Genomic DNA, 18,609 nt, shown 5'->3' with positions numbered 1-18,609 from the left:
TCCTTCCTACCTCACCTTTTGTTTTCCTTTCCTTCTATGATTGGACAGTGTTAACAGCCCATGTCACTTTGACTGGTCCCATGAAAGATACATTTACTAGTTATGCCTGACTATCTGTTCCACCTTGTATTTAGCTGTCACAGAATACATGTGCATAATGTACTTGTCCCAGCATACAGGTACACATTATTCAGAATACATCTCCCAGACCTGAAGAGCTCCATGTAAGTTTGAAAATTTGTCTCAGAAATAGAAGTTGGTCCATTAAAAGATGTTACCTCACCTCTCTTCTCTCTGTGACATCATAAGCATTTAAAGACAGATTATTTGAGGTGCCACTCACCCTCAATTTCCTGTGATGATGACAAGATATGAAAGCAGTCAGCACTTCTCAGGTGGAGCTCATCACAGTTCCAAAGTCCATCCTGAACATTTGGGGCTGTTTGGGTTTTGTCTCACACACCATGCCACAACTAAAGAAAACCCTGTGCTTGGAAAAACCAAAAAGCATAAGAAGTGCGAAAAGCTGAATTCATTAGGAATACTCCCAAAAGTTATTGGGGCAAATCCTCTCGTGCCGTACCTCCACTGAAGTGGTGTTACTGCAGCAGAGAATTTGGTATATTAGCTATGGCTTGAATGTACATTGAACTTAGGTCTAGTAGTAGTAGTAGTAGTAGGCATCCTTCAGTCTACGTAGACTATGGATCGCGCCCTTTGTAGTTCCATTTGGAATCATCATTTGCAGCATCGACTGTGACTGTGAAGGCCCACACAAGAGTGACAGTCCTTGCTGCATCTGTTGCATGTGTAATGGGTGTCTGTCAGGTCCTTACTGTGCGTTCTGTGGGCTCGCTTCTCCTCTGCTAGCTGTCTGATCCTCATCTCACCCTTCTGAAGGCCCTTGTGCAGTTCCTGCCTCCGTCTGCTGCAATCGTCTGCCAGCTCCTCCCAGCTGTCCGGCTCGATGTCTACCTCCCTGAGGTCCCTCTTGCAAACATCTTTGTAGCGCAATTGGGGGCATCCAGGAGGTCTTTTGCCAGAGGCTAGCTCACCATACAGGATGTCTTTTGGGATCCTTCCATCATTCATCCTGTGGATGTGGCCAAGCCAGCAGAGACGCTGCTGCCTGAGGAGGGTGTGCATGGCTGGGATTCCAGCTTGCTCAAGGATGGTGGTGTTGGTCACTCTGTCCTTGCACAATATTCCAAGGATGCGCCTGAAGCAGTGCAAGTGGAAGACGTTCAGCCTGTTTTCCTGGCGGGCATACAGGGTCCAAGACTCACTGCCATAAAGGAGGGTGCTGAGGATACAGGCTCTGTAGACTTGCATTTTGGTGCGGGTGTACAACTTGATGTTATTCCACACTCTCTTAATAAGTCTAACAGAGTTGTGGCTGCTTTTCCGATCCTCCTATTTAGCTCAGTCTCCAATGACAGGGTGTCAGTGATGGTGGACCCGAGGTAAACGAACTCGTGGACGACCTCTAACATATAGTTGTCAATGCTGATTGATGGAGGTTCAGCAACGTCCTGACCAAGTACGTTTGTCTTCTTTAGGCTGATGGAAAGCTCAAAGTCCTTGCATGCTTTGGAGAACTGATCCAGCAGTTTCTGAAGCTGGTCTTCTGTGTGAGACACTACAGTAGCATCATCTGCGAACAGCATATCTCTGATGAGGACTTCCCGCACCTTAGATTTAGCTTTCAGCCTTGCAAGATTAAACAGTTTCCCATCAGATCTTGTGTGCAAAAAGATGCCCTCTGTTGAAGATCCAAAGCCGTGCTTCAGGAGGAGCGCGAAGAAGATCCCGAACAATGTCAGAGCAAGGACGCATCCTTGTTTGACACCACTCCTGATGCTGAAAACATCCGATAATGTGCCGTCATATTGGGTGGTTCTTCTCATGTCTTCATGGAAAGACTGGATCATCTTGAGTAACCGTGGTGGACAGCCTATCTTCTGGAGCAGTTTGAACAGCCCGTCCCTGCTGACCAAGTCGAAGGCCTTGGTCAGGTCGATGAAGGCAATATAGAGTGGCTTCCTCTGCTCCCTGCATTTCTCCTGCAGCTGCCTCAGAGAGAAGACCACGTCAACGGTAGATCTCTCTGCACGGAATCCGCACTGTGATTCGGGATACACCCTCTCAGCAATCTTCTGGAGTCTGCTGAGGATGACGCGAGAGAACAGTTTACCAGTGATGCTTAGAAGGGAGATTCCACAGTAATTGTTGCAGTTGCTTCTGTCTCCTTTGTTCTTATACAAGGTTACAATGTTAGCGTCACGCATATCCTGTGCAACCTCTCCCTCTCTCCAGCACAGGCACAGTAGCTCATGTAGGGGTTCCAGGAGGGTGTCCATGGCACACTTGATTACCTCTTATGGTATACCATCCTGGCCTGGGTCCTTTCCTACCGCAATGCTGTCAATGGCTTTCTTCAGTTCATCCACAGTTGGTTCCTGATCTAGTTCGTCCATTACCAGTAGGAGGTCAACGGCATCAAGGGCTGTATCAACCACAATGTTCTCGCGTGAGTACAGCTCGGAGTAGTGCTCGACCCAGCGCTCCATCTATTTGGCTTTGTCAGTGATGACTTCACCAGATTTGGATTTCAGAGGTGCCATCTTGTTCTGGGTGGGTCCTAATGCCTTCTTGATGCCCTCATGCATTCCCCTGAGATTACCAGAGTCAGCAGTGGTCTGGATGCTGCTGCATAACTTGAGCCAGTAGTTGTTGGCACAGCGCCTGGTTGTCTGCTGTACTGTTCTTCTGGCTGCTCTGAGTGCTTGCAGGGTACTCTGGCTTGGTGAGTGTTTGTACTCCAGGAGCGCAGCATGCTTCTTTTCGATGGCTGGAATCATCTCATTGGAGTTAGCTTCGAACCAGTCATTTGTGTTTCTGTCTCTTCTTCCAAACACTGACAAGGCCGTGTTGTAAATTGTATCCCTCAGATGCTGCCATCTGGATTTGACATCGGCACCCCCAGGGCTGCTGCGCAGATTCCCCTTGAGGGTCACTCTGAACTTTTCAGCTCTCTCTGAGTTTGCTGTCTTTCTGGCATCAATGAGGGGCCTTCCAGTTGATTTAGAGTGGTACAGCTTCTTGGGTCTCACCTTGAGTTTGGAGCAAACTAGTGAGTTATCTGTATCGCAGTCGGCAGTATGATAGCTGCGTGTCAGAAGGATGTTTTTGAGGTGATCACATCTAGCAATGACCACGTCTAGTTGATGCCAGTGTTTCGAGTGTGGGTGTCTCCATGACACTCTGTGCTGTGGCTTGGTTTGGAAAAATGTGGTTTTGATGCACAGATTATGGCACTTGCAAAGTTTGAGAAGACGCTGTCCGTTTTCATTCATTTTTCCCACATCAAAGTGGCCTAAGCAGGAAGGCCATGAGTCATGATCGGCTCCAACTCTTGCACTGAAGTCCCCCAAAATGTACAGTTGTTCGCGAGCAGGTATTTGCTTTATGGCAGCACTAAGCACGTCATAGAACTTGTCTTTTACTTCTGGTGTGGCATACAGGGTTGGAGCGTAAGCATTGAGCAGGTGGACAGGACCAGCGCAAGTTTGAAGTATGACCTGAAGGAGTCTTTCTGATCTGCCCATGACTAATTCCACTATTTGTAGAAGGGTGTTTCTAATGGCAAAGCCAACACCACGCTCCCTGGGTTCATCTTGGGCTTTACCCTGCCAGAAAAAGGTATCGTCCTTTTCCTTTAGAGATCCCGAATCTGCAAGTCACATCTCTTGCAGAGCAGCAATATCAACTTGGAACCTCTTCAGTTCCTCATTGATGACAGCGGTCTTTTGTGTCGCTGATGTCCTGAAGATCTTCAGTCAAACCGGTCAGCATGGTCCACACATTCCAGCAAGCAAGCTTAAAACTTTGATGGTTTCCTTTTGTTGTTGATTTTCTTATTGGTTTGCCTGGTGCTCAAATTTCAGTCACCTGTCAGGTTTGGGAACCTTAAGCCTCCCACACCCAGTGAGGCACGTGAACTGTGGTGGGAGAGTACCCTTCTGGCCGGGGACCGCCCAGCTTGAGGCTAGCGGTGACTGTCCAGTGAGATGCGACAATCTCTCCCACCGTTGAAGGCAACCCCTGGCGCTCATTCTCTACGTCAATCAAGCAAGAGCTTATAACCGGTATCTGTTACCTCCCGTGTTGGTTCAACGCTGTTAAGCGATGCTGGAGTACCTCTCCAGACGCGAGCCTGGGCAATTTTTTTTGGGACCCTGGGCTGCCCAGATGCCAGTGTCCCCCTCTCAGCTTGTTGGTCCATTTGGGAGAAATGGTTACAGCACTGTATTTTAAAATAGATGAACAATAGCCTCAAGTGTTTTTTCCTATAGGTAAAACGTGGGGTGGGGGAGAGAGAATATGCTACAAAGAGCTCTTCCTCAGGCATGGGAAAGGTATTCAGGCCTAGTCTACACTAGGAATTCACTTCAATATAGCTGTCTCTCAGAGGTATGAAAAATCCACAGCCCGAGATGAGATGCTTACCAATATTGACCTAGTCATTAGCATAGCCACCACTAGGTTGATGTAAGAATTCTTCCATCAACCCAGCTGCCGCCTCTCAGGGAGGTGGATTACCTATGCTGACAGAAGGTGCCCTCTGATCAGTGTAGATAGTGTCTACACTGAAATGATGCATTATGAGGAACTCTTGTCTCTGGTTTTCCATTACTGTTCTCATCGTAAAATGGTTATTTATTGTAAAACTTTGAATTGTTCTCCCAAATGCTCGTAGCACAGCTGTGAGCTACTCATGGACCACCAGTGTTCTGCGGAACATGGTATAAGAAACACTGCACTAGCAGCTGACCATTTTAGTTTAGACCACGTAATTTGTTATTGACAAATGCATTGTGTTTGTCAATACAAAAGGTGTTATGCCCATGTGCCACAATCCAGCTCCCGCTCAGGAGCACTAATGTTCTGAGAAACGGACCCTTGTGATCAGTGAAAAATATATTGAGCTTAATATTGTTGGCACAGGAAAGCCATTTGTATTTCCCTACCACTGAAAGCCTACGCTAACAATATTGGCTACATGTGGAGAGCATTTTATTATTTATCATATTTAAGCATGTTCCTCTCAGTAGAAGTGTCTCTTTTAATAATGGATTTTTGGTGATATGAGTATAAAATACATCACAACTCCATATCTTTTAATTTTATGGATTGAAATCAGGAACATCAAATAAAATAACTGCTGCTGAGAGTGAATAAAGTTGGCAGATACGACAGTTAAAATAACCCCATTTTCACCCTAAATGTAGGCTGATTTAATTGAAATCTAGTGGCAGATTTGAGACAGCTGCTGTATCAAAAGCCAGTGACAACCTGCTGAGGTTAAAAGAATACAAGCTGTCTATGTCTCTGCCCAGCTCAAGTGGCAGCTAGATCAACAAAAGTGAGTTTTTATAACACTAATCAGCAAAACCCTCCTGTCATTTACTTGTGGGATGTTTGTCTTTGTCAACGTTGAACATGCTTCTGCCTCAACCAAAAAGTGAGATGTAAAAAGGTACGTGCTGTGGAGGGTCTATTTTCTCTTTAGAACGGCTACCTTCAGTTGGCTGGTATCATATGGATACATCCCAGCAGGGAACAAAGTCAGAGACGTAGAAAGGACAAGAATGTCCATGTAAGTCTGCTGCCACCAGGCAGATTGTGCCAGTGCAAGAGATACAGTGAAACAGTGATCTCCAGCCTTTCTACATCCAAGATCACTTTTTAAATTTCAGGCGATCCAGGATCTACCACAGTCCATTCCCCCTCTCTGGGGTGCTGGCTCTGGTGGGGGGCTCGAGGATGGGGCAGAGTGTTAGGGTGCAGGAGGAGGTTGAGGAGGTGCTGCTAGTTCTGGAAGGGCTGGGGCAGGGGAACGGGGGGGTTATAGGGTGCTGGCTCCTGGCTGCAGCAGAATGTTGGAGTGCAGGAGGGGTATGGGGTGCTGTCTCAGGGAGGGGACTCCAGGCTGGGGCACACTTTTGGGGTGCAGGTGAGTTGTGGGGTGCTGGCTCGGGGGTCAGGGCTGAGATGGGGGAAGAGGAGGTGGAAGGTGCAGACTCCAGCTGGGAGGTGCTCCAGGCCCCAGCCAGGCTGCCTGTCTGCCATGGTCCCATGCTGATCCCAGAAACAGCCAGCTACAGGTTTGTCTCTGTGCCCCCTGGTCTGGGAAGACGACAGCATGTCTCCAGACACTGCCTCCTGTTCCCAGGAGCTAGCCATTGGGAACTGTAGGCATAAGCAGCTTGCAGATACACACTGGCCCCTTCCACAACAGGAGCACACAGAGGAGCCTGCAACAACGGCCAGCCTGTCCAAGCCCTGGTGCACTCCTGGATCTCAGTGGCTGGGAGATCGTAATTGACTGCCCGAGTCTCCAGGATCGACTAGTCAATTACGATCAATGGATTGGTGACTATGGCAGTAAAAGATTCTGCACACCTGCAGGTTCAGAATCTCCAGAACATTTGCAGAAACTCTAGTGCATGTACAAATCTACAATAGCTAGGAGATAATCCTCCATTGGCAGAAAACGGATTAAATTACCAAAATGTGTCTTTTCCATGACTGCTGTTTTCCCCATAGCAAAGGAGCAGACATGGACTCCAGTGGGTGATTTACCTGAGGCAGGGGTTTCTCAATATTTTGCTGCTTTCAGTATTCTCCAGTGAATCACAGGCCACGTCTACATGAGAAGCCTCTGTCAACAGAAGTCACTGTCAGAAGGGATTTCCTGGCAAAACTTCTGTTGATGGATTGTGTCTACACATAAAAGCAGATCGAAAGAGCAGTCCTCTCTGTCAACAGAGAGCAGCCAGACTGCCCAACCCTCAACAGTACGACTAGTTGGAAGCTCTGCAAACAGGGCTGCCCAATGAAGCGAAAGCCCTATCTGTTGACAAAAGGGCCGTGGAGCGTCTACACAGCTGTTTTGTTGACAGAACACTGCCGTGTGAGGAGTTATACCTGAACAGGGAGAGGCATAATGCTGCTGGCAGATGTGCCTGGTTTTGTTGACAAAGCATATTTTGCATGTAGATGCTTTGTGGGTGTTCTGGACAAAAGCCCAGTTTTGCCGGGAACAGCCTCTCTTGTAGACGTAGCCACAGAGTCCTGGGACTGGCCAGGATCTCGAGAAGTGTTCTACCCCAACTCCCTGCACTCAAGACAGAACTAGTTATCCAGCACATTCCACAGAGCACTGGTGTTCAGTGAGCAACTCGCAGGTGTGCCATGAGCATTTAATGTTTTTTTGAGGCTATACACAGATGTGCTATATTTCTGTTATTAAAACTGCATACAATGTTACATCCACATCAACTCGGGGAAAGGCTAGCTCAGTGGTTAGCGCTTGCCCTTATAAACCCAGGTTGACAGCTCAATCCTTGAGGGGGCCTTTTAAGGTTCTGGGGTAGGTTACATTAAAAAAAAATCTGTCAGGGATGGTGATAGGTCCTGCTGTGAGTGCAGGGGAAACTGGACTCTGTGATCTCTCAAGGTCCCTTCCAGTTCTATGAGATATGATGTGTGTGAGACCTGATTCAATTACAGTGCTTCATTTTGGTTTTGTGTATATGTTGACGTCTGTTTGGGGGGGTTGTTTGTTTTTGTTTTTTGGTCTGCCAACAATGCTTTTGAAGATAATTTTCATAGGTGTTCTGCATAAAATGTTATTGTTCGGTGTTCCATGGTCTCAAAAAGTTTAAGTGGGGGAGGGGAAGCTCAGTGGTTTGAGCATTGGCCTTGTAAACCCAGCATTGTGACCCTAATCCTGGGTCGGGGCACATTTAGGGATCTGGGGCAAATTAAAAAAAAAAAAAGTTTGGCGGGGTGGTGACAGATCCTGCTGTGAGGGCACGGGACTGGACTCAATGACTTCTGAAGGTCCCTTCCAATTCTATGCAATAGATGTATCGCCATTAATTTTTGGAGAAGGGATAGCTAAGTGATTTGAGCATTGGCCCACTAAACCCAGGGTTGTGAGCCTAGCTCTTGAGGGGGCCAATTAGGGATCTGGGGCAAACAGAGTTCAAAAAAATCTGGTAGAGATGGTGATAGGTCCTGCCAAGAGTGCTGGGGACTGGCTTCAATGACCTCTGACGGTAACTTCTGGCTTTATGAGATAGGCATAAGAAATGCTGATCTAGACTATCACTGACAGGTGCTGTCTTAATTTCTAATTGCCTTCAAATTTATTTTGTTTCATTTAGTCTCATGCAATCTACCACTAAAGCTTTCTGACTTATTCTCCATGGCCACTGTTGTAGACCTAGCAGCTTCTTTCTTTTTTAATTAATATTTGCAGAATTCTGATTAAGTCCATGGTTTTGGCTCATATGAAAGGAAAAGCAGCCAGGGTTAGTTCCCAGCCTGTGAACTGCAGAGATGCTAGTAATCTGGCTTTATTTGCTTTTGTTTAAGCTTTTCTAGGGTAGCACCACAAACTACTAAGGGGGTTGAATCAAGCTGCAGAGTACCTTCAGTTACAGGTATTAAAAATGGGAAGACAAATTAAGGGCTTCACAGAGAGCCCTTGCTTTTCTTGTACCAGCTCTGGCTATTGTTGTAAAGAAACAAAAGCCCCTCCGCCGTTAACCCCTAGAGGTTACATTGCAGAACGAATATAAAACAGGTTAACTAAAAGGTCATCTGTCACAGTGCTCCTCATTGTCATTCAGAAGCCCCAAGTTCAGTTCCTTCAGTCCATCTGGCTAGCAGGGCCTGCCGGCACATTAGGGAGGCAAAGCCCTCTGCCCTCAAAGGGAAAGGAGAGTCTGGCAGCTCACCCCTCCGGCTGATGAAAGAGCATTGCTGACAGGCTGTGAAAGCGGTTCCATTCATGGGGCCTGCGAGCTGAGTGGAGGAGGATAAACCGACAAGGAAAAGGGACGATTCTTAGAGCTCCAGCAGAGATGCTCACCAGCAGAGTGGTGAAAGGGGAGCTTCGTGCAACCACCTGACCTGCCTTGGTATGGCTGACGTTAGCCTATTTAATGGTATCGTGATAGGCTTATACTATGCAGCACTAAGGACAGTTTCGGAAGGTTTGACATAAACAGTGTTCACAGGTCTCAGTTCCACTGGTATCCACCATTGGGTAATGTTTAGTTCTAGCTCCTGCAGGGCCTGAATACCCACTGCTCCCACCTCTGCTGGCAGCTGTGGACAAGATGCTGAAACTGCTTGTGGAGATGTGACCCTGTTGCCTACCAGCGCTAACCACCTGCAGACCCCTTCCACTGCAGCACAGCAGTGCTAGAACATTTTTTACAGTGGGGGTGCTGAAAGCCAGTGGTCCTCCCCTTCCCCCTTAGTCCTGTCCATACCAGCCCACCCTCAGAGCTGGAGCCAGGAGCAGAGCTGTGTTTCAGAGTGGATGGGTGGGAAACTCAGATGGGGTTAAGGAGGCTAAGGCTGGGACTCCACTTGTGGGGCTGGGAGCAGAGTTCCTGGTGTGGGACCAGGGGCGGCTGGGACCCCATGTGCAGACCCCAGGTACAGGGCCATGAACAAACTTGAACATGAGGCTGGTGGCTGCCAGAGCTGAGCCCCAGGTGCAGGGCTGGCAGCAGCCAGGGCCCTGCATGTAGGTCTGGGAGCAGAGCCACAAGCATGGATCCTGCAGCCTGAACTGCAGGTGCGGGGCCAGGAGGGGAGCCCTGGGCACTGGGAAAGCAGCACCAGAATCCTGGGCATGGGACGGCAGGCCCCCACACAGTCCTAGCTCCCATGCCTATGTTGAGGCATTTAAATATACCCAGCCGTAGGCTCCTGGGTTGGAAAATATTAACCCAATTATTTATGGATAACTTGAAAGTGGTTAAAGTGACCAGGTTTATAACTGGATATTCTCTGACGTTTAAGGACACAGTCTGGAATTTACTCAGGCAAAATTTCATGCCTAAGGCCATGTCTCCACTTGCAGATTTTTTGCTTTGTCAGTTTCAAAGGTGGCAATGGACTGATAAGGAAGACCAGGTTTGTGGTCTCGCTTACTTCCAGAGGCATCAGAGGGCATTTGCTTCTGCAGTACTTTCGTTGCTGATGAGAGCAGCCCCTGGAGGGCAGCTATTCCACAGTGCAGCTCTCTCCCTTTGACAGAAGGTCTTGTGGGATAGGGGAAGCTGATCCTGGGTCTTCCTCAGTACCTGCCCAGACCCATCTCTCCAAACATTTTTTACTCCAGTAGATCAGCATTGCTCCAAGCAAGCCATTGTTTGCTCAGTGGAACTAGCCATTGCCACCTGGCCAGATGATAAGTGAGTACTTGCCAGAAAACAGGAAGGAGAGTGTCAGTGTTCCTGGGCCTTTACAGGAGGGGTGGATGGAGGTGCTGGACAGAGGTGGTCACTTACGCACCCTGGGATATCTTCCAGATGCTGAAAGCTTTGTAAACAAGTTGAATGCATCTTGACCTGAACATCAGCGCAAAAGCAGCCCTGGTCAGATGTCTATGCCTTTTGAGTTTCACCACAAAAAGTCATTGGCAAGTGTAGATGTTTCCACAGGTTTTGCTTCAAAAAAGGCAATTGATCTGCTTTAAATGGCAAACACAGACATGCTCTAAGAAAAGAGTTTGCAGTCAGACTCTATTGTCTGTGACCCAAACAAGGAACAGTTTTTGTCCTGTTTGTCTCTGAATTTGGCCACTTCTCGATCTTCTTTCCATGCATAAAACCAACAGTTAAAAGGAAAAAGGAAACTGACACCTGTCAAGTAAGCCTATGTGAGTACAGGTCAAACTTTCTACTCTGGCACCCTTGGGACCTGTCCATTCCCAGATGAGAGAATTTGCTGTACCCTGGGAGGTCAATATTGTCTAGCAGCATTTCTAACACTTCCACTGCTTATGAGGCTCTTATAAGACATTTAAGGGTAAATTACAGCTAAGTACTGAGAGCCAGGGCTGGTGGCTGTAAACTAACTTTATGGGACCACAGGAGACTTGACCACACCCATGATACATGGTCATGCATCTAACTAAAGTTATGCTGGATTATGGATGTTGCCAGATGAGAGAGTTCCAGATTAGACAAGTTCAACCTGTAGAAAGTATAATGGATGTCTGCAAAATCTATGCATTAAGACTCAGAACTAAAGTTTTCATGCACCCCAAGAGGAGCCAGATGTGCATTTATTATGCCACTTCGGGAGGATGAGGAAGAGGTCTCGAATAGCTCGTTTCACAAAACATTTGGAGAAAATTCCATTTTTCCACTTTAAAAATGAGCTATGAGCTCTGGAGTTCACAGACTCATTCTTCTTGCTTAGGTGAAACAGACATTTATGAGAGGCAGAAAACGAGGGGAAAATTGCCTTAAGTATGTGTAAGGAGATTAGCTAGCATGTCATTATAATTTATTAATACTTATAGGCATTTGGTCTTCTTGATATCAGTGTCTCAGAGGTACACTCTCAGAGCATTGTGCAACTTTAACTAGCAGACTTTTCCATTATGTTTCTGCCTATGTTGGCAAAGTGTAGGTCTCTCAGGAGTGCTACCCCTAGGTGATGGAAATTACACCAACACAAGTGCTGCTGTGCACAGTGCTATGCTGACCCAGGGTAGCTCTCCCAGTGGCACACTGTATATCACTTATAGGGCTTATCTCACTTTCTCCTCCCATAGAGCACTGCCAAAACGTGGGCTACAGTGGCACCAGTATAGCTGGGCTGCCACAGAGCTGGAAGTACCCTAAGAAACCCATGAGGAGTGAAGTAAGGCTAAATTATCTTCTATCTCTTTGAGGATTTAGGAGTGGCCGTCTCAGCAGAAGCTGTGAGGAACACTTGGAGTTGATTGTAGACAAGCAATTACAGCTACAGCACTTGTGTAGCTGTAATTGACTTATCTACAGTCGACGTATCTGGCTGTCCTCACTGAGAAAGTCGACAGGAGAAACTCTCCCGTCAACCTCTTTTACTCCTGGCAAGCATGCCATGTGCAGGGGTCAACTGTGTGCCCCTGGTTGTTTGATTTCACATGTCCACACTAAGCATGTGAAATCAAACCCCAGAAGATCAACCCTGACTGGGTCAGTCTCCTGGTAAATATAGCCATACCCGTAAATGACAACATTTTCTTTTCTAAGCTAATTCAAGTGGTGTTGTCAATAATGGGGTTGTTCATTTAGGACCCAGCTCAAACAAATCTGTCCCCAGTTTAGAGCCCCCTCTCTTTGCTATATTCACGTTATGCAGCGTTGTGTAGATGCATAGGCTTCCACACATTGCAGAAAAGGCCCAGCATGAGACTCTCTGGTTAGTGAGATAGGTAACATTTATGTGATTTTAAGGCTTGCTGCAATTGTAATGTCCAGTACCACTCAGCCAATCGGCACGCAGCCTGAGCACATGGCCAGCCTGAGCACATGGCCTTTCAAACAAACAGACAGCTCAGCACTCCAAACGCCAAATAAAACAGACAAACCCAGGCCCAGAACCCCCAAACCCAGGCACCCACACACTCCAGAGAGCCACTTACCCAAAGGTGCTGTAGTTTGCCCCCTCCTTCCCCAGGAGAGCCCCTCTCAAAACTCCCTCCTGTATGGCGAGCTAGCCTCTGGCAAAAGACCTCCCGGACGCCCCCAGCTGCACTACAAAGATGTTTGCAAGAGAGACCTCAGGGAAGTAGACATCAAGCCAGACAGCTGGGAGGAGCTGGCAGACGATCGCAGCAGATGGAGGCAGGAACTATACAAGAGCCTTCAGAAGGGTGAGTTGAGAATCAGACAGACAGCAAAGAAGAAGCAAGCCCACAGAAAGCACAGCAAGGACCTGCCAGACACCCATTACATATGCAACAGATGCAGCAAGGACTGTCACTCTCGTGTGGGTCTTCAGAGTCACAGCCGATGCTGCAAATGAGGATGCCAGACGGAACTATGAAGGGCGCGTTCCATAGTCTACATAGACTGAAGGATGCTACTATTACTATTAATGTCCAGTAATTATCTGGTGCAGGTGGCAGAGAGCCAGAGGAGAGGAGATAAGGATCAGACTAACAGAACATAGGTGGTCGGTGCTGGTAGTTGAATCCTGCTTGCTTTTTTTTTCTGGTCTACAGACTCTTCAGAGCTACATCTACACTGCCATTCCTCTCTTGAAAGGCACGATGTACATATCTTGCACTTAATTTGCATAATCTCTTTTTGGAAGAGATTCTTGTGAAAGAAAGAAAGCAGTGTAGACAGGACTCTTTTGAAAATGAACCCCATCTTCGAAAGAACCCTTCGTGAAACAAAAGAGGAAGACAGGTTCTTTTGAAGGAGGGGTTTATTTTTGAAAAAGCCCCCCTCTACACTGCTTTTTTTCTTTCAAAAGAATCCCTTCCAAAAAGAGATTATGCCAAGGAAGCGTGAGATATGTAAATCAGCTCTTCATTTGCATCTCTGATTTCCGTCATCTGCATTTCTCTTTCGAAAGAGGAATGCAAATGTAGACTTAGCCCATGGGTGTAAGTCACTGGAGTAATCTTGGAACCTGGAGAAAACAGAGGGATCACTGGGGAGAAAGGCGTGTTTAGAAATCTCTACACTCAGAGAGTCAAAAGAGGTACTCAATCGAGTTCTCTCAGGAAAAAAGGAAATACACAGAGCACAACCCAAACTATTATCAGGAAGGTACCATATGGTAGATCTTGGTTAACTTGATCAACCAAGTGACAGAGAGATAGCCGTGTTAGTTTGTATTCTATCAGAACAAAAAAGCAGTCCAGTAGCACTTTAAAGACTAACAGAATAATTTATTAGGTGATGAGCTTTTGTGGGACAGATCCACTTCTTCAAATTCTTCAGATGATCTAAAGAAGTGGGTCTGTCCCACCAAAGCTCATCACCTCATAAATTATTCTGCTAGTCTTTAAAGTGTTACATGACTGCTTTTTTGTTTTGATTAACCAAGGAATAGAAGAATAGAAGCATAGAATTCTAGGGCTGGAAGTGACCTCAGGAGGTCATCTAGTCCAGCCCCCCGCCTAAAACAGGATCAGCCCCAACTAAATCATCCCAGCCAGGACTACATCAAGCCAGGCCTTAAAAACCTATGTCATGTTATGACATGTTAACTAGTTAAGTTATGTTAACCTGCTTATGTCTGGTAGGCTCAGATCCTGAAAGGTATTTAGACTTTTAACTTCAGCAGAAGTCAGGAGTCTAAATACCTTTCAGGATCTGGACTTTTAACCTCCTGCTTTGCAGCTGAAGGAGAAGCTTGCAATGGACTTATGTTGTGTGGCTCAGATTTTTATCACTCAGAAGAAGGTATGACACCCTGACTCTTTAGGGATGAGATGGCCATCTCATATGTACATAACACCCTTATCTTTAACAGTTTAAATTAAATAATAACAGAGAGAAAGCCGTGCTAGTTTATATACCATCAAAACAAAAAAGCAGTCCAGTAGCACTTTAAAGACTAACAAAATAATATATTAGGTGATGAGCTTTTGTGGGACAGACCCACTTCTTCAGATCTTAGCCATACCAGAACAAACTCAATATTTAAGGCACAGAGAACCGAAAACAGTAATCAAGGTTGACAAATCAGAAAAATATTAGCAAGGTGAGCAAATCAGAGAGTAGGGGGCAGAAGGTGGGGGGAAGAGTCAAGATTAGATAAAGGCAAGTATGCAAAAGAGCCCCTATAATGAGCTAAAAAATACCCATGCTGATTCAAACCATGTGTTAAAGTGTCAAATTTGAATATAAAAGAGAGTTCAGCAGCCTCTCTTTCCAAAGTGTTGTCAAAATTCCTCTTCAGTAAGACGCAAACTTTCAGGTCATTAACAGAATGGCCCACTCAATTAAAGTGGTGACTGACCAGTTTGTGAATCAGGAGTGTTTTTCAGTCTGCTTTACACCTATTAATTCTTTGTCTAAGAGAGTTTGAAGTCTGTCCAATATACAAAGCATCTGGGCATTGTTAGCACATGATGGCATATATGATGTTAGCTGATGTTAGCTGAGAATGTGCCTGTGATTCTGTGAATAACCTGTTTAGGTCCAGTGATAGTATCTCCAGAATAGATATGTGGACAAAGCTGGCAACGGGCTTTGTTGCAAGGAAAAGTTCCAGGACTGATGTTCCTGCGGTATAGACTGTGGTTGCAGGTGAAAATCCTTGTAAGGTTGGGAGGTTGTCTGTAGGAAAGAACAGGCCTGTCACCTAGGGCCTTCTGGAGTGTGGCATCCTGATTAAGGATAGGTTGTAGGTCTTTAATAAAGACCTGATTTGCTCTGATTTGCTCACCTTGATAATATTTTTCTGATTTATCAACCTTGGTTACTATTTTTGGTTTTCTGTGCCTTACATATTGAGTCTGTTCTGGTATGGCTATGATCGGAAGAAGTGGGTTTGTCCCACGAAAGCTCATCACCTAATAAATTATTTTGTTAGTCTTTAAAGTGCTACTGGACTGCTTTTTTGTTTAAATTAAAGAATGTGATTTAAGAAGTGTCTGTGTGTATTCAAAAGGGGTAGAGAGTTATTTGATCCATGGGCTATTTTGAAATTTATGAGAAAGTTCAACCTTGATTAAACTTAAATAATATGGAAGAACTGTGCGTGAGATGGGTATCTAATATTTCCTTAAACCTTCTGGACTTAAGTACATTGTACAACCAAGTTGTTAGGTTTTCTTCTTTTTATTTCCTTACACTCAGAAATGATGAACTTGGAATATTTAATTTCTTCCCTTGTTTGTTTCATATTCCATTGGGAAACCATTTTATTCTAGTTTAAGTGGATCTGCAATTAAGGTGTCTGTTTGCCTAATAACTTGGTTTATATAATGTATTCTTGCACCAAAGTAATTTGGCTTATGTATATTGCATCAGCAAATAAAATTTGTCAGTTAACTGCTCCTGCAGAATAAACAGAGGACAGCACAACACATAAGATTTATGATGTTTTTGTAGGTCCTGCACCACAGCAGATATTAAAATCTGTTTTATTTAGAATCTGAAGGCTGTTCTTCATCAGACAGTAACCATTTTAGTTAAAATTAATAAAAATATTAGTGTCCTTTTAAAAATTCAGATACAAAATCCAACTGGGATACAAATATCAGGTTATCTAATGTACTGTGCAAATATATGTATTTTATTGTAGACCATTGGTGACTTTGTTTTTCTTACTCCCTTTTCACCACTTAAAAAAAATTCCAGGAGAGTGAAAAAGGCATTAGAAACCAGTGAGGATGCAGCAGAATTCAACAGCCACAAATGTAGTAAAATAGTGAAATATTTCATTATTTAATTTCACACTTACTAGACTGCAGAGACATTGCGGGCTGTGGGCAGACTAAGCTAAGAGGAGTATTGGTCTGACAATGGCAATATGGGAGTCTAAAGAAGGGTGACGGCTTTCAAAAAGCGAATGGAAGATTTCCTCTTTCTGTCTTCCTTCCATTCAATATAGATTAAAGTGACACCTAGAGGTAAACCCTTCAGGACTCCTCAGTGGCTTTTGCAATAAAGTTTATATTTGTACAATACATTGAGGAAGAGCTCAAATTCAATGCTGGCCTTTCACAAAGTTTCTGAGTTTTATTTTATTTTATTATATTTTAAAGGCTGTACTTATTTCATGGCCCCATGATCTCTGAGTTTTCTGGATGGCCTATGACCTTTCAACCCTGCCCCACATATTTCTTTTCTAAATTGGCTAGCATTGAGACACTGCTGGGGGAATATTGATGTTAGAAAAGACAGCTTTCTCTCCAAAAATGTCAGAAGGAGTGAGTCACTGCACCTGACTACTTAGCTTTTGTTGAGGAGCAAGGCATGATTGAAAGCGAGATTCCATTTTTTCCCCAGCCAACTTCTGCTTCAAGCATTTTTAAAAGGCATTTTCCTGGCATCCTTTACAACAGAGGCAGCGGAGCTAAATTTTACTTTCTTAGACACAAGGAAGAAGCCCTGGTCTTGGGCAAAAATTGCCAACAATTTTATTTTGTGCTCTGAAGCAACATTGTGAACTCGCAGACAAAATTTGTAAGTGTTGAGTTTGACTTGTTGCTACTCCTGGTTTTCTCCATTTTTCTCTTCCCATTCCTGATCTCTGTTCATTAGGAGCTCAGCTGGAAGAGAGTCAGATTAAGCGCTCTCTTTTAATCTCAGGAACATGGATGTGCATCATGTAAAATCCAACACTATTGATGTGTATTTGGTCCTGGCATCAGGCAGCACAAGTTAGGTTACGAATGAAATCCTCCTGCAATAAAGCAGCATGGTTCCACTGTGGCACCAGTTTATGCCTCTGTGGATCAGGCCCAGGAATAATGCCTTTACCTCTTACATAGTTATAATGTATTTTCTATCTCCGTTCATGTGATGTGTTTGCTTCACAACAATTGAAAAATAAGAAAACATTCTGGACAAATTCCTTCCCAGACGCAACTCCAGGAACCTGTGAAGGGTTCTACCAGATGAATTTGGGCTATTTAAAATAAGCACCATTATGTAGCTTAAACCTTTTACCAGTTGCATAGAGAAATACTATGTGATACGTCATTTCCAGAAAAAAGGTGTAACCACAGCAAGGTTCTATCCATTGTGTTTGAAGAAGTGCTGAGGAGGATTTGCAATGGCTGTGAAACAGGTCCAGCCTTAGGGCAAGGTGAGCAAGACATTTGACTTACGCCCTGTCCCTTCAGGGCTCCGCATTCAGCATGCACCACCCACCAGCCTGGCCATGCTCTCAGTGTGCAACCTTGGGCCCTGAAATCTCTTTGGCCAGACCTGCAGTGAAAGTATGTTTGGGTACAGTTTACCTGGACTTCGTGCTGATGCTTGCTGTTAGCAATAGGCAATTAGACAAGGTTTGAGAAATGTGGAAGTCCATGCTAATACATTGAAACCACTTGACATTTCATTACATCAGAAACAATTTCCCTATATAAACAGGTTCTATTTGTTGGCTGTGGGGAGGGTAATAAACACTTGAATAGAATATATGATGGTTGTATTAGTTCTTTCTGCTGTTTTGGTCTGTCATGTGAATATAGCATCAGTTGAAGATAAAGCATCAATTTTGTATTGTTCCATTACAGTCGAGATGCATACGTTGCTGCTCTGCAGATCACCTTATTCAAGGATTTAATTTTTTGCCCAGGAAACCAGTGTAGGTCTGTCCTGATCCAATTTGAACATGTTTGTGGGCCAACCCCTGAGCATGCACTTTCTAGCTAGTACTAACAGGAGTGGAGTACTGTACATTTTTCACTAAGTGCTGTAGTGTCATTGTCCATGCCAATGCCACGATGATATAGCCTGAGATCCAACAGGAGAAAGAATTGGGGACATGCTGTTCAGTTCTACACAAATCTCTTTTCAAAAGTATTGGCCTCTGGAACATTGTTCTTCTCAGTGATAAGAAGTGGCAGTAGTCTGATTACATTTTCCTAGCCATTGAGATTGAGTGAAATATTTCGTGTAGTAATGGCATGCTGAAACCAATCACTCTTAGTCTGTGAATTTCCATGCTGGTCTCAAGATTTTATAGAGCCTCAATTTACGCACTACTCTGAAAGCACATGTGTCTAGAATCAAAAATGCATCTACTTTTTTGGCCCTCATCACCATA

This window comes from Carettochelys insculpta, chromosome 10, assembly GCF_033958435.1.
Source record: "Carettochelys insculpta isolate YL-2023 chromosome 10, ASM3395843v1, whole genome shotgun sequence".
Taxonomy (NCBI): Eukaryota; Metazoa; Chordata; order Testudines; family Carettochelyidae; genus Carettochelys; species Carettochelys insculpta.
The sequence above is the reverse complement of the archived record's forward strand: the minus strand, read 5'-3'. Positions refer to the sequence as shown.